This window comes from Apium graveolens, chromosome 10 (assembly GCF_009905375.1).
Source record: "Apium graveolens cultivar Ventura chromosome 10, ASM990537v1, whole genome shotgun sequence".
Lineage (NCBI taxonomy): Eukaryota > Viridiplantae > Streptophyta > Magnoliopsida > Apiales > Apiaceae > Apium > Apium graveolens.
Window position 1 is genome coordinate 54,862,969 of NC_133656.1, and position 16,990 is coordinate 54,879,958.

Consider the following 16,990-nt stretch of genomic DNA (forward strand, 5'->3'; position numbering starts at 1 on the left):
CGAAAATCAAACTCACTTTGATTATTCAAAATAGATAGTACTTTCGTATAGGTATATCTTTGGTTATTTAATATTCATTTCAAGTATAAGTTTTAAAACTTCTACTTCAATTATTTTTATAAAGATTATTCTTTATGGAAATATTATTTAAATAATAATATTCAGATATTTTCTAATATATTGGGACTGATTTATTTTGTTAAATCAGCATCACTCCAAACATTCTTAAAAATGTTTTGCGAGTCTTCAAAATGATTTTTAAAAGTTAGAGCGGATCCCAAAACTCATTTTTATATTTAAGATCCTCCTTTCGAAGGGGATTTAAATACTCGCTCAAAACCTGAGGGATCCGGCTCTGTGGTGTGTTTTATATTCGCAACAAGGTTGCTGTTTTGTTAAATGAATTGATTACTTACCCAACACTCGGGAAGTAAAATTCTTGGAACAAGTTAATCCATTAACAGGCATCGCCTGGGAAATATCGGTGAGTTTCCTTTCCAACTAGATACGACTTCTTGGTGGAGCCGTATCAACAAGTTTCTACTTGGGGAAAGGGGGACGAGCTTTACGTTTCAGAGTCATGGATCATCTGAACTAGGAAGTAGGCGTAATGTGGTCGAGTGGCATGCCGGCCCAGGCCTTATTATAGTGGCCCAAATGGCCTGTGAAGATCCCCGCCCCTAAAGGCGGTCCATTCCTTAGGAGTTCAGGGTTTCGTTTGACAAGTAAATCCGACAGGTTCTCCTCCTACATGTAGAAAATGGTGGGTTGCATACTACGACTGATCATCGTAAGTGGTCATCTTGGCGCGGAAACTCCCGTAATGAGTTCATCATCCAATTGGATATTTCTGCAACACTACCCAGAGCACTTCGATAGAAAGGCTACGGTTGGTCGATTGTTGAGTGTTGGCAGGGTCAAGTTTTCAAAATGATGTTTGCATCAAATGAAGTATCTCGTAACTTCATTTTATTTTGAAGATATTTTAAAGATTTAATCTATTCAAATCTGGTCTTGTAGTCTCATCTATGTGATGAACTTTTGAAACTAATTATAACTTGAACAGTGGTAGTTCAAGTAGTATTTGGAAAAGATATAAGTATATTGGAGTATCTTGTAACTTCATCTTTTAAACTTATATCTAGTAAATGATTATCTATGCATGACAAAGATTTTCAGAAAAACGTTGAGACAAGGTTAGATATATGAGATCACCTTGCAACGATATTTATATACAGTTATACACTGGAACTCTGTGTGTATTATGCATGGAAGAGGACTACCAATATTTTGAAAAGTATATATGTATATATATACTGAATATTTTGCGACTTCATCGCATTAAGATATCAACTTGTTCATTTCTTTTGACCAAGACTTTCATGAGTACTATGAGAAGGCTCATATATTGTTAATCATTATACATATTATTTGGTGGGCTTGCTGCTCACCCTTGCTTTCTTCTTTCATCACACAACAACAGATAGAAAAGATGAACAGGACCAAGCTCCCGATTCGCGAGCGGATAGGAAATGTTCCGCAGTTTCCTATAGACGTTGATGTCGCTGTAGCTGAGGTAGGAACTACCATAGGCTAGGCTTTCAACTTTCGATGTACCAGATTTATGTATATTTATGAATTGTAATAATGGCAAAGAAATGTAAATTTATTCAGAAAACCTTTTAAGGTGTATTGGCAGATAATTGTGGAATAAACGACTTGTGATTATTTTTGGATATTCATCTCTGAGACTATAACTTGTGGTGTGTTGTGTTTATTGTGGGGTCACAGTAAAGAGTAGTTGATTATTTATTAAGATTGGTTGTTATTAAGGGAAATGGAACTCGTGACAACCCGGATCCCCGACCCCGGATTTGGGGGTGTTACAGAAGTGGTATCAGAGCTAAGCGTTATAAACCTCAGAGATGATGTGACGTAAAGATAATAAGTTCACTAAGATAATAAGAACTCTGCCAAGTTCATAGTCGGGCTACCTAACGTAGTACTGACAGTTAAAACCCTTATGGGAACCCTTATAAATATCGTGATAGAAGCGTAGTTCGTTATCGTATATGGTAGCGGGACTCCGAACCCTGAGGTTGAGGAGCAACAACGCGATGATGTTTTATTACTTATGGAGATCAGATTATGGATCCGATAGAGCGTCCTAACGCGGGATCGGATGATGTTCATATTGAGGATGTAGCGGTTGAGGATGTTGTCCTAGAAGGGACAGTTGCTGAGGAGGATCCCATGGAGGATCCTGACAAGAATGAATAAAGGACCACTGATGAATTGATGACCATGGTTAGGTCGACTACCAGAGGTAGGATTGGTCGATCACTACCGGAGGTTCGTTCAAGTTTGTAAAGATAGTAGCCCCCTTTAACGTGGCTTACTCGTAAGACTGAGAAGTTTGAATGGACAGAGAAATGCGAGAACAGCTTTCAAGAACTGAAGCAAAGGTTGGTGACGGCCCCTATGCTGGCGTTGCCGGATGGAAAAGGAGATTTTGCGAAGTATAGTGACGCTTCGCACAAGGGGGTTAGGGTGCGTGCTTATGCAGCACGGTAAGGTAATCGCGTACGCGTCAAGACAATTAAGGGAATATAAAATTCGATATCCCCGCCCATGAGCTTAGGCTCGTGGCAATAGTTTTACCCTAAAGATTGGAGGCACTACTTGTATGGAGAGAAGTGCGGGATTTACACAAACCATAGGAGCTCTAGTACATTTTTATGTAGAAAGAGCTCAACATACGCCAGAGGAGGCGGTTAGAGCTAATCAAGAATTATGATTGGGAGATTCTTTATCATTCGGGGAAAGCCAATATGGTGGTTGATGCCCTTAGTAAAAAGGAGAGACTCAAGATGATAATGTCTTTTGGAGAGTTTATAAGAGATTTTGAAAAAAATGGAAATAGAAGTGAAGGTAACCGGAGCCGGTACCGAAAAGCTATTTGAGATCACTATGCGGTCTGAATTATTGGAAAATTTATTATTGTGCCAAGAAAAAGTGATGAATGAAGGCAGAGAGCCAACAATTAAAATAAAAGATTAATACCAAGAAAGATGATAAGGGAATAATGAGGTATTCCTACAGGATTTGGGTTCCAAATGTTCAAGAGCTTAAAGATGAGATCCTAGATGAAAGCTAGTTTGAGGAATAAGATTAGAGCAAAACCTGAACGTGATAGTCAGGGAGGTCGCCATCAAGATAGAATGAACCCATAACATAATGAAGTGGAAAATGAGGATTTAAAATGTATAAAATAACCCCAAGTAGGGGAGAAGGATGAAACATTTCATACTAAGGAAACAGAAAGTCGAGTAAGGAAAGGAGACCCGAGACGGTACTCCTATACGGAAATTCATGGACCTATCTAGACAGAACTTAGACTATTATCCCCAACCACCACCCTGAGGAAACAATGCGGTGAGAAATTCTTTCAGGACCTTTAAGTCGCTAAGCTCTCCGAGTTCTAAGGAACAAGCTGACCCAGTCAAGGCAAGAGCCTGGCTAAAGGAAATATAGGAATCATTTGAGATTCTAAATGATTGACGAATCACAAAAGACTATTTTTGTCACTTACCCTCCTAAGAGAGAGACCACCCGCTGGTGAAAGGCCAAGGAAGGCACGGAGCAAGAGATTATAATAAACTGATTTAAGTTTAGTCAATTGTTTTCAGGAAAGTACTTCCCAAGGTTATGGAGATAGTGTAAAAGCTTTAGAGCCAGAACAAAGGCAGACGAGTATGATGAATTGTGAATCTAAGTTGTAAAAGTTGTCAAGATTCGTTCTAAGGGCACGAATCCAGAATGACGGGATGTTTGAAATCAATGCTTATGTTGTGTTGGTTCATGAAATAATGATAAGAGAAAGGAAAATAAAAAGAAATTGAAGTGGAAAGGAATATAACGGCAATAGAGTTTGAGGAATGATAAGGGAGTTGGGTATGAGGAAACCCTAAAGACTCGTAGCAATAGAAACAGAAAAGTATGTAATCGTTAGGATGAGGGTGATTCACCATGAGTTAAAATTGATGGTTGAGGGCATAAGAGATACATATATTTTATCCCCTGTAAGTTGGGAAGATTCGAGGAAACCTTGAGATAATTTGAAGGATAAATAATGAGACGCGGATAGACTGAGGAGACAAGGAAGTAAGAAATTAGGAAAATTGGATGAAGGAAGTGACCTTCAAGAATGTGAAGTGTAAGACCGGTGGCTTTATACCCAGAAAGGGAGACGCCAGGTATGAAAGATATCCCAACATTGAGGTAACTGTTGAGATAAACAACAAAAGTAAATAAGGAATTATTAAGAAGAAGTTCACGTTGAACACGGCCAATATCTTCCAGAACATCCTTGTTATCGTTACCAAATTAGGCAAGAAAAGCGGATAACCGTTGTTATCTTTTGAAGGCCATATGGGTTGACCTCAGTTTGAATACAGATGTTATTATGAAATTAGACATGTACTATCGAGGTGGGAATGATTGAATAAGACACCCTTATCAGGGATATATGACTTGATTTATCCATGGAAGGATGCATGTACCTTTTTAAAGGTAGGAAGTAAGGATAGAACATCGGTAACTTAAAATGAATCCTAGGGGAATGCATAAAGGTTGGCATTTCACCCTTAATAGGGACAGTATGAGTTTTGACAGTATGATTTGGAAACGGTTAAGGTAACAACAACCTTTAAGGATCAGTGGAGAAATTTTTCAGAAGTATATAGACAATAATTCTGGTATTAGTAAATGGTGTTTTGATATGCCCTGTATCTAAGGAATACAGGAGGAACGATTCAAGGATAACCTTAGAGGTTTTACAAGGAAAAAGGTAATATTCAAAATTCTCAAGAATAAAAATGTTGATAAAGGAAATGTGACGTAATTATAATGATGCCAAGTGGGGCACGTGTTAAACCACGAGAAAGTATGGATCGAACCAGTAATGGTAGAAATTGTTAAGGGCAATTAGTACCTAAGATAAAAGATGTCCTAAGTATGATCGAGAGTCAGTCGTGACAATGATTAACCTCTAAAGACTGAGGCAATAACTTATGGAAAAATGGTGATTTTTTTTTACTCATCAGATTTTAAGGAAAACATCTTCACATAAGCAGTGATTGAAATGAGGTAGAAAATTTATTTGGAGGTGGTTAAAATGACATTGACTATAAGGAAAATTTTACTATCAGGAAAGGCCAAAGAGGTGGCCGACACTTTAAAGGTAAGAGGATAATTATAGGCGCTCGTGCCAGAGGAATACAGTGATAATGGTTGAAGCCGTCAAGGTTGTATTATGGTTTGGAAGATTGACATTCCTTCTGATGACTGTGCAATACCCAACCGTAATAGTAGTTGGTAAAGGTTTAATTCGTGTGATCGCCATGAGCGGGCTATCTATCTCAGAAGGAACTACCCGGAGGATAATCCCGGACCATGTTTCAAAAAGGACTAAATGAACCTTGAGTTAAGTCTTCTATTTAAGGCATACGAGTAAGAATGGTATTAACCTGCTATCGTTGCTTTGATTGAAACTCTTCTGCAATTTTATCTGCTTCATGTCAGGTATGTATGTCAGGATCAGGAGTGTTCTTCATGAATCATGAATGGTGATTATGTTACCTCCTTAGAAGAATTTTATACGACATATATGGACTCCGTATGGTTAGATATTAAGATTTCATGGAAAGTGAATGATGACGGTAGGTCAGTGGTGGACCATAGTAAGGCAACAATGATTCTGCGAGTAATGAGCTAATTACAACCATGAGAGTTGTATTGGAATGGATGTTGAGATTAAGTACCACTAATCGGGTCGTGGTAGTGTATAAGTTATCATTGATAGACTAATTAAGTAGAGTATCTACCTATTGAATATTTATTCCTTCTTATCAATAGAGAGTCGTATTACTATACGAGGAAGGTTGCGATGCAAGCATGGAATTCTAGTAACGATGATGTCTAGAATGAGATCCCAGATTCGATTTTCAATGTCGAGGGAGTTTCAAAGGTGATTGTGTATAAGCTCGAGGAAGAGCATGGGTCCATAGAATGATGGACGGAATAGCAAAAAATATTTAAGCATGTGAAATGCGATGCGATAATACTTGATGTTGATATATATACACATATGTTTTGTTCTCCTATGACAAAGCTCTATAATTCAGAGGTAGGTTCCAAGCCAGATATTTTGTGGCAATATATTTTTTTTCATATATATAATTCTCTTCAGTTCGTTCTTTTCTCTTCTTTTCATTTCATATAAACTGAGAAGAACAACCCTTCCAGAAGGGGAGGTATTTCCGAATGACTATCTATCTGTGTGATAGAAGCCGAGTAGGATACCAGCTATTGTTTAATTACTTGTCAAGTACTAAAGGTTGGCCACCTTCTGTACTAACTATGCGATATAACAAGTGTTCATGATCATAGTGATCTCTCAATGAATTCTTTTACTTCTATATGATTGATCAAACTTTGGGAAATAGAAACAGCTGATAAAGGAGTAGTAAAGTTATGGTGGTAGTCAGAATGGAAGCACATTCGTGATACTAAGGTTGACGTGGTTATTAAAAGGTTATAGAACTCTAATGAGCAAAAGTATAACCAGTATAATATTAGGAACGGAAGGTAGTAGCGATTACGAACTGGAAAAGAATGGGTATTGAGAAGCAAAAGCTATAATGCTAAAAGCTATGATGAGAGCCGGTGCAATAGACTTGAAAGAATTTGGAATGATCACTTAACGTGGATTAAGTTATCTTACGACAATAGATCATATGTCATTATCGAGATGTCGCCTTATGAGATCCTTGAGGGAAGACAATGTCGATCTCCCTTATGTTAGGATGAAGTTGTAGAGCGCAAGATGCTTGGACCAGCAGTGGTCCAAAGGACCAAGGATTTAATAGATTTAATCAGAGGACGGCTGGTAGTAGCCCAAGATGGACATAAGAAGTATGTTGATTTGACACCAAAGGACAAAGAATAGGAAGTAGGGGACCTAGTGTTGTTAAAGGTATCCCCTTGGAAACCTTTGGAAAGGATTGATGAGATTCGGAAAGAAAGGAAAGCTAAGTCCACAATTTGTCGGACCCTTGGATGTATTAAGACGTTTTGGGAAGTTAGCATATGAGCTAGCCCTACCCCCGAACATGTAGCAAGTCATAACGTGTTCCACGTATCAATGTTAAGGAAGTATAATTCGGATGCCAGACAAATAGGGGCATATGACCGCATAGACATGCAACCAGACGTAACCTACATGGAGCAACCAGGAAGGGTTATAGATCAAAAATGGACAAATGCTTAGGAGAAGAGTTATCAAACTAGTCAGAGTTTGTTGGTAAAACCACAATGTGGGAAAATTTACTCGAGAGTTAGAAAGTGCAATGCTAAGAGAGTATCCCTATTCATTTTCTATCTGATTCCGGGACGGAATCCTTTTAAGGAGGGGAGACTGTAATAACCCCAAATTTTGGAAATTTTTGAAACCCTTATGAATAGTGATTTTGCTGATTATGCTGAATAAGAAAACTTTTCATACCACAATATGTAGGGGCTCTTTTATTGATCTTTTGGGATATTATTAGTACTCTATATGATAAATAAGTGTATGTAAAGATCGTCATAATCCAAATTCGAACACTTTGATTTTTACCGAAAATCTACCAGATACAGAAAGAATTGAGTATAAGGTAACAGAATAAAAAGGATTTAAATTCGAGGATTATAAGAGAGGATCATGAAAGGAATATAATGTATTGAGAGAGGTTAAAGAAACCTAAGTAATAAGATCCCGGGTATGATCCCTCAAACAATAAACGAAAACGAAAGTTACGCGAACCGTATAATAGATCAGCGGTCATTAGGCAAGCAATTAGGAGTTAATCAAGGAGGTTAGGGATGATGATGTCATCAAACCAACAAGGTGTGGACAAGTGGAAGCATTATGACATGTGCAAGATGACATACGCATGACAAGGGGTTTTATTTTGTTGGTTGATTTTGGGCCATGTAAAATTTACCATGGTAAAAAGCTAAAACATAGGCAAAAAGGAGAAGCAACCAAGCAAATATCATAAAACACAAAAATTAGAAGTTGACTTTCCCATTTCAAGAAGAAAGCTCTCGGCTAAAACAAACCCAGCAACTTCAAACTGCCATATCTCCTTTAATACTCACTCAAATGTTGTGTTCTATAGCTCGTTAGAAAGTTGAGATGTCCTACAACTCTTGTTCACAAGTCTCTTCCAAATAAGCATGGTAAGACCCTCATTTGTACAGTTCTTTAAATTGGACTTTTAGAAACTTCAAAGCCTAACTTTGTGTTCTTGATTTCTTTGGAAAGATCAAGCTTGTAGGAGACTCCCTAAGGCTTCCTAGCAACTTAACACCTCCCAAGGAAGGTATAAATCTTCACACCCTTTAGTAATAACTTTGAATGTTGAAGTTTGGAGATGGTTTGGATGGATGAGTAGTAATTTGAATGATAAGCATGATTCGAACTTAATTGTTAAGTAGTTTAGTTGAATTTGGAGATGTTATAATATATGATTGGATTGAGATCTTTGAGCTTATTATGACTGAAATCAGTAGCATTGATGTGTATCTTGAGTTGTTGTTGATTGGTAGTTGGATTGATATGATTTGGAATGGTAAAAATTTGGGAAATCGCGTAAACATAGCCGTCGTAATGTCCGATTTACTTTAGACTGCTTTTGTTCATAACATTAGGACCCGAGAACTCCCTTCTAGGTTTTGACCATTGCCATATTTAGATAGTTCATGTTACGAGCTTCGTTTTGATATGTGGTTCGTTTGATTCCGATGTACGGTTTAGGAGAAACGGCCGTTTTAAGTAACGGCGTTTCGCGAACGAACCCTTACCCCTCACCTTAATTTGAAACATAGGTTAAAGACCTTAAAGGACTAATTGAAGTATGAAACATTTATGTAAGGTGTAATAGGCAGTTGGTAAGACACTCGCGAAGGAATCGCCTTAAAACTCGTAATGGTTAAATTATTAAAAATGGTGGAGCCGAGGGTACTCGAGTGACTTAAGAGAATCAGTAAGCGCAAAGCGAGCGTTAGAGTCTAAGTTGGTTAATGTATAGATTTACAAGTGACTTGGTTTAATTCCAACTTACTTGTTGTTTATAGGTTACCAGACTCGTCCCGAGCCATTGTAACCCCCAGTCGCTCAGGCAAGTTTTCTACCCATTATACTGTTGTTGTGATGTATATATGTATATGCATTATCTTGTGATAGATGCATGTTGGTTAATTATCAAATTTTGCGATATATTGAAGCATGCTGATGTGGTATATATATGCATGCCTGTTTCGTATTCTTGCCATATATATCTGTTGGTTCAGTTGATAATACCTATGCTAGAGAATAGCGGTAATTTGCATATACCCTTAGTATAGGGACCCAAAGGTGAAAACATTTTCTAAAACCGGGAGTCGAGGATCCCGAGTAGATTTTATATATATATATTTATATATATATATGGTTATAGTTTTCAAAACTATTAATCGAAAAAGATTTATTCGATAACTTTATTTTATTAATGAATATTATCTTGAATATTCATTCGAGGACTTATGACTCCTTTATATTATTTATTGAATATTACTTGGATATTCATTTGAGGATGTATGACTCCTTTATTTTATTTAATGAATATTATTTATAATATTCATTCGAGGTATTATGACTCAGCTTATTATTTAATGAATATTATTTCGAATATTCATTCGAGGGCTTATGACTCAGCTTATTTATTTATTGAATATTATTTCGAATATTCATTCGAGGGCTTAGGACTCAGCTTATTTTATTTATTGAATATTATTTGAATATTCATTTGAAGATCTATGACTCCGATTATTTGCTGAGATATATTCTTTATTTTATTAAAGAATAAGGTGTCAATAATCAAACTCACTTTTGATTATTCAAATAAAGATAGTACTTTCGTATAGGTATATCTTTGGTTATTTAATATTCATTTCAAGTATAAGTTTTAAAACTTCTACTTCAATTATTTTTATAAAGATTATTCTTTATGGAAATATTATTTAAATAATAATATTCAGATATTTTCTAATATATTGGGACTGATTTATTTTGTTAAATCAGCATCACTCCAAACATTCTTAAAAATGTTTTGCGAGTCTTCAAAATGATTTTTAAAAGTTAGAGCGGATCCCAAAACTCATTTTTATATTTAAGATCCTCCTTTCGAAGGGGATTTAAATACTCGCTCAAAACCTGAGGGATCCGGCTCTGTGGTGTGTTTTATATTCGCAACAAGGTTGCTGTTTTGTTAAATGAATTGATTACTTACCCAACACTCGGGAAGTAAAATTCTTGGAACAAGTTAATCCATTAACAGGCATCGCCTGGGAAATATCGGTGAGTTCTCCTTTCCAACTAAATACGACTTCTTGGTGGAGCCGTATCAACAAATTTCTACTTGGGGAAAGGGGAACGAGCTTTACGTTTTAGAGTCATGGATTTCATCTGAACTAGGAGTGGCGTAAGTGGTCGAGTGGCGCCGGCCCAGCCTTATTATATTGGCCCAAATGGCCTGGAAGTTCCGCTAAGGCGGTCCATTCCTTAGGAGTTCAGTGTTCGGTTGACAAGTAAATCCGACAGGTTCTCCTCTACATGTAGAAAATGGTTGGGTTGCACTACTACGACTGATCATCGTAAGTGGTCTTTCTGGCGCGGCAAACTCCCGTAATGAGTTCATCATCCAATTGGATATTTTTGCAACACTACCCAGAGCACTTCGATAGAAAGGCTACGGTTGGGCGATTGTTGAGTGTTGGCAGGGTCAAGTTTTCAAAATGATGTTTGCATCAAATGAAGTATCTCGTAACTTCATTTTATTTTGATGATATTTTAAAGATTTAATCTATTCAAATCTGGTCTTGTAGTCTCATCTATGTGATGAACTTTTGAAACTAATTATAACTTGAACGGTGGTAGTTCAAGTAGTATTTGGAAAAGATATAAGTATATTGAAGTATCTTGTAACTTCATCTTTTAAACTTATATCTAGTAAATAATTATCTTATGCATGATAAAGATTTTCAAAAAAACGTTGAGACAAGGTTAGATATATGAGATCACCTTGCAACGATATTTTTATACAGTTATACACTGAAACTCTGTGTGTATTATGCATGGAAGAGGACTTCCAATATTTTGAAAAGTATATATGTATATATATATACTGAATATTTTGCGACTTCATCGCATTAAGATATCAACTTGGTTCATTTCTTTTGACCAAGACTTTCATGAGTACTATGAGAAGGCTCATATATTGTTAATCATTATACATATTATTTTGGTGGGCTTGTTGCTCACCCTTGCTTTCTTCTTTCATCACACAACAACAGATAGAAAAGATGAACAGGACCAAGCTCCCGATTCGCGAGCGGATAGGAAACGTTCCGAAGTTTCCTATAGGCGTTGATGTCGATGTAGCTGAGGTAGGAACTACCAATAGGCTAGGCTTTCAACTTTCGATGTACCAGATTTATGTATATTTATGAATTGTAATAATGGCAAAGAAAATATAAATTTATTCAGAAAACCTTTTAAGGTGTATTGGCAGATAATTGTGGAATAAAACGACTTGTGATTATTTTTGGATATTCATCTCTGAGACTATAACTTGTGGTGTGTGTGTTTATTGTGGGGTCACAGTACAGAGTAGTTGATTATTTATTAAGATTGGGTGTTATTAAGGGAAATGGAATTCGTGACAACCCCGATCTCCGACCCCGGATTTGGGGGTGTTACATATCAATTTAGATCAATTCTCTTCTATCACTCTCAAGAAGAAGTTGAGCTCTTTAACATCAAAGAGCTTAGAAATTTTGTAGCAAAACAGTCTTAATTTTTAATATAAAAAATTAAGTGAGTTTTGAAGATTTGTGTTCTTTATTTTGTGCAAGTTTAAATTCTACGTTAAAACTTTTCTATACAAGATTTAATTTACTTTGTTCAACCATTAACTTTCAAGAAAAGCCTAAAATCAGAAAAACACATTCACCCCTCCCCCCCTGTGTGTGATTCATTACCTAACAAGTGGTATCAAAGAAAAATTTGAAAGTAAACAAATTCAAGATCTTGGAAGAATGAATACACTGAAAATCAGTAGCATCAAAATTCCTACCTTTGACAAAGCTAACTACACTCTTTGGAAAAAGAAAATGATGTTCTTTATCAAGATGGCCAATCCATTCTATATTCAGATCCTCAAGAATGGACCATTCATTCTGTGGTAAGAGTTGAGGAATCTACAGATGGAGACATGGTCATACCAGCTCATTATGCTCCTAAATATCCAGCTGAGTATTCTGACCCTGAAAAGGAGAAAGTCTCCCTGGACAGCAGTTTGCAATTGATATTGATTGAGTCACTTGACAATGTTATATACAACATCATTGTTAACTGTGACACTGCCAAGCAAATATGGGAGAAGATTGAAATACTCTGTGAAGGAACCGAGGAGGTTAGATCTAATCAAAGAATGATATTGATTTCACAGTATGAGGGTTTCATGGCTAAGCCCAAGGAAAACATTACTGAAGTGTTTGAAAGATTCAATAAGTTGATAAATGACTTGCAGCTTCATGACAAATACTATGAAGCTGAAGAGGTGAATCTAAAGTTCTTGCGTACTCTCCCTGACCATTTGGAACAGAAAATATCAGCAATCAGGGAAGGGAGAGACTTGAGCTGGATAACTCTGGAAGTTCTATATGGAGTTCTTAAAACCTATGAACTAGAGATGATTCAAAGGCAATCATTGAGATCTGGCCAAGGATATGTTGTAGATGGTTCAAGTGCTTTAATAGTAAATGAAGGCCAAACATCCAATGATGAACCAAGATCTCAAATTCCAGTTGCCTCAACAAGTGAGCAGAGAACAATTGATTCACAGGAGCAAGTCATACTAGAGTTAGAAAAGGATGAGTTCTATACTCTTGAAGAACTGGATGAGCTAGATCAGTCAATGGCCTATCTGGCTAGAAAATTCTCTAATATTAGAGTAAGGAAGCCAATATATTTCAAAAATAAAGGACAGTCCTTTAACAAAGATAACAGCTGGAAAGAGAAAGGGAAATATAATTCTGATAGCAAGAGTGGTTACAAAACTGGATCTGTTGACATATCTAATATAAGGTGCTTCAATTGTGATGAACTGGGCCACTTTGCTATAGAATGCAGGAAACCGAAGAAGGCAAAGAAAGATAAAGCGTATCTTGAACTTGAAGCAAAGTATGAAGCTCTTCTGAAGAAACAACAAAGCAAAGCTTATATTATAGAAGGTAAAAGTTGGGATGACTCTGAAAATGATGAAGATGAAGAACTAGGAAACTATGCACTCATGGCCTTGGAGCAAGGAGAGTCATCCTCATCTAAACCACATGTACCAAATATTACCTCCACTGATTTCAATGTGAATCATTATAAGGAAACTGTTGAAAAGATGAGCACAGAAATGTTTCACATTCATACAAGCATGGTTGCTGCTAATGAAGAAGTTAGCAGATTAACAAAGTTAAATGAGAAGCTTGAAAGTGAAAAATAAGAAGCTGAATTGTTGACATTGGAGCTTGAAGCCTTAAAACAAGAAAATGGCTATCTGAAAAACAAGATGAAGTGTGCAAATGAGATTGAGGCTGTGCTAAGAGAAAAACTGGAGAAAAGTGAAGTAAAGTTAAAGTCCTTCAAGAATGCATCTGAATTGGTTGGTCAGTACCATGACAAAAACAAACCATGTGCACGCATTGCCATTGGTCTTGATTATGATACCTTAAACAGCAAAAAGAAAAACAATGGTGATAGAGGAAAAAGCAACAAAGAGTGAAAATGTTCCAGTAATGCTGAAAAATGTTGGGTCACCTGTGTTTAAGACTTGTGAGGTAAATTTTAGTGAAGAAGAATTGATTATCAAACAAGAAATTGAAGATCAGGATAATGAAAAGAAGAATGCAAATTCAATTCAATCTTCCAAGGCTGAAGAAAATCTTATGGACAATCAAAGTACCAAGACTCCTGTCAAAGAAACCAAGATTGAAGATGCACGAAAGAAGAAGAAAAATAGAAGTGCAAGAATGGGGATAAACAAAAGCGATAATCTGGCCTATGTTGCAGATGTTCCAGACAAGAAGTGTGGAAATGTGGTTCTACAAATCATCTAACTCACCTTTGTAAAAAGGGTGTTAGTAAGCCAACAGAAGGAGCTTGCAAATACAATGAAGCAGATTTAAATGATCCCTACTCATTATGTGATAAGTTTGACTGCATCCCTTGCAACTTGAAAGTGATGAAGAGTTGCCACAAACTGAGAGTAGATCTTAAAGAATCAAAAATTGAGTCTACATCAGAAAGGGATAGTGCACAACAATCATTGAATTCTATTTTATCTGAAACAAATCACTCTACTTATGTTAAATTTTTACAAGAAGAAAGTACCCAACACTGCTTGGGTCACTAAACACACCTGAATCTCATTGAGTGCATGGCAAAGTGAAGAAAGTCATATGGATCATTGACAGTGGATGTTCCAGACATATGACAGGTGATAAGGCCCTACTATCACAGTTTGAGGAGAAAGTTGGTCCATTGGTGACCTTTGGAGACAACAGCAAAGGATTCACAATGGGATATTGTAAGTCATATGTCATAGGCCTATTTGTATATTCGAGGATTCAACTCAACTCAAATAAGAATGTAATAAGTAAATAGTGGATCGACCGTCAGAGAGATCTCGCAAAGTAATATCTGTCAAAGGATTCAGAAACAAGGTTCATCTACAGACTTGAGGAGTTAATTCACTGGAAGAAGTTCAAGAAGTTGATCATGCCTCAGTGATATAAATCAAGATCGTGGATTTAATCAAGTGACAGAGATCTCGTCAGAGTATCAATTAATTACAAGGATTTAATCTGAAGAAAATCAAAGTGTCAGAGTCAAGACATGAAGAAACGTCACGAAAGTTAGTCACTCATGAACCAGACAGTACATCGAGTGTCAACGTTGAAGTGGTGGAATTGATTCATAATTTTCAGTGATTTTCAGAAGATTTGCAGAAGAATGGTTGCTGCTCAAGACTAGAATTAATTCTCTATTAATTAATTAATTCATCTAATTTAATTAAGAAAATAAATTATATCTGCGAAGAATAATTTATTTATTAATTGAATTAATTGATTAATTAATTCTGAATTAATTTTAGGAATTTTCAGAAGTTTAATTGGATTAAATTCAAGTCTTAAATCAGCAAGACAAATGGAAATGAACTAGCATGACAATCTGGATTGTCATACCGATTGTCATGCCAAGTCATTTCCATTGTCATACCGAAAGTTACTCTAGGAGGATAATTGTCTTGCTAGTTCATTCTGATTGTCATGCTAGTTCATTCAGATTGTCTTGCTAGTTCATTCAATTGTCCTACCGAAAGTCTTGCCAGCTATAGGATTGTCATGCCAATTCAATTCTATTGGTTTGTTGATTAAAAAGAAGCAGAAGACCTTCTTTCAATTATCTATCATTCAAACAGAAGAACAAAGAACAAGAAAAGCAGCCGCCTTGAAATATTACATTTTTCATCTGTTTAATCCAAGATTAAATTTCTAGATTGTAAAGTTAAATCCAATCAACTAGAAATCTTTATCTTGTTCTTGTGTATCAATCTAGCGGATTAAAATCCCTAGAACTTAATCTCAAATCGCGTTTAGCATTTGATTCTAATTATTGCAAAAATAGAAAAAGTTCATGTCGAATTTATTCTAGATTTGTGATAATTGATTTGAGATTAATACCTTGTAATCGATACAGTTGTTGTAACACCTTTCAAGTTTAATAATATTTTTATTTAACTTGAATTTTGTTTCACATTTTTTTATTCCGCATTTAATTCGATTATTCGGTACTGTTTGTATTCAACCCCCCTTCTACAAACACATTGGGACCCAACAATTGGTATCAGAGCCTTCTGATTAACGAACAAATCAAGATCCTAGACTTTTGTGATTTTTCAACTCCTTGAATTTTTATTTATTCAAAAATTCATAATGACTTCACATAAAGTTGGAACCGTTAAAATTCCACAATTTGATAAAGAGAATTATATCATGTGGAAGAAGAAGATGCTATTATTTTTACAAGTTGCCAATCCCAAATATTCAAACTTGTTAAAGAAGGGTATAAAAACTCCGATGGTTATTGAACCGGAGGTAATAATAGATGGTGTGGTGACTACTGAAGCTAGAACCTATCCAAAAGAACCTGAAGATTTTACTCCTGCTGAGAAGGAAGAAGCCTCCTTGGATGCCAGCCTTCAATTAATATTAATTGATTCCCTTGATCCCTTGATGAACAGACATGTGATGAACTGTAAAAATTCTAAACACATGTGGGAAACTATTGAGGTGATTAATGAAGGCACAGAGGAAGTTAGGGAGAACAAGTTGGAAATCCTAACCTCTGAATATGAACATTTCAAATCAAATCCAGGAGAAGGAATTACTGAAGTGTTTGAGAGGTACAATGCGTTGATCAACAACCTGAACATCAATGGAAAGTATTATTCAATCAGGGAGGTCAACAAAAAGTTCCTTTTAACACTGCCAGCTCATCTTGAACATAGAATCACTGCCATTAGAGAAGCTAGAGATCTGAGTGAGATTTCTTTGGACAGGCTCTATGGAGTGTTAAAAACCTATGAGTTGGAGCAGATTCAACAGAAGGAAGTCTACGGGAAGGATAGAATGGTCAGCACATCTACTGCACTTGTAGTTGAAGGTCAACAACAACAACAATCTCAACAGTTAGAAAGAATGGTACAGTTTTCCAAGGGTGAGGAAAATGAGTTAGTAGCAGAATATGATCCTCCTACTACAAATCAATCAAGTGATGATTTTTATTCCTTGG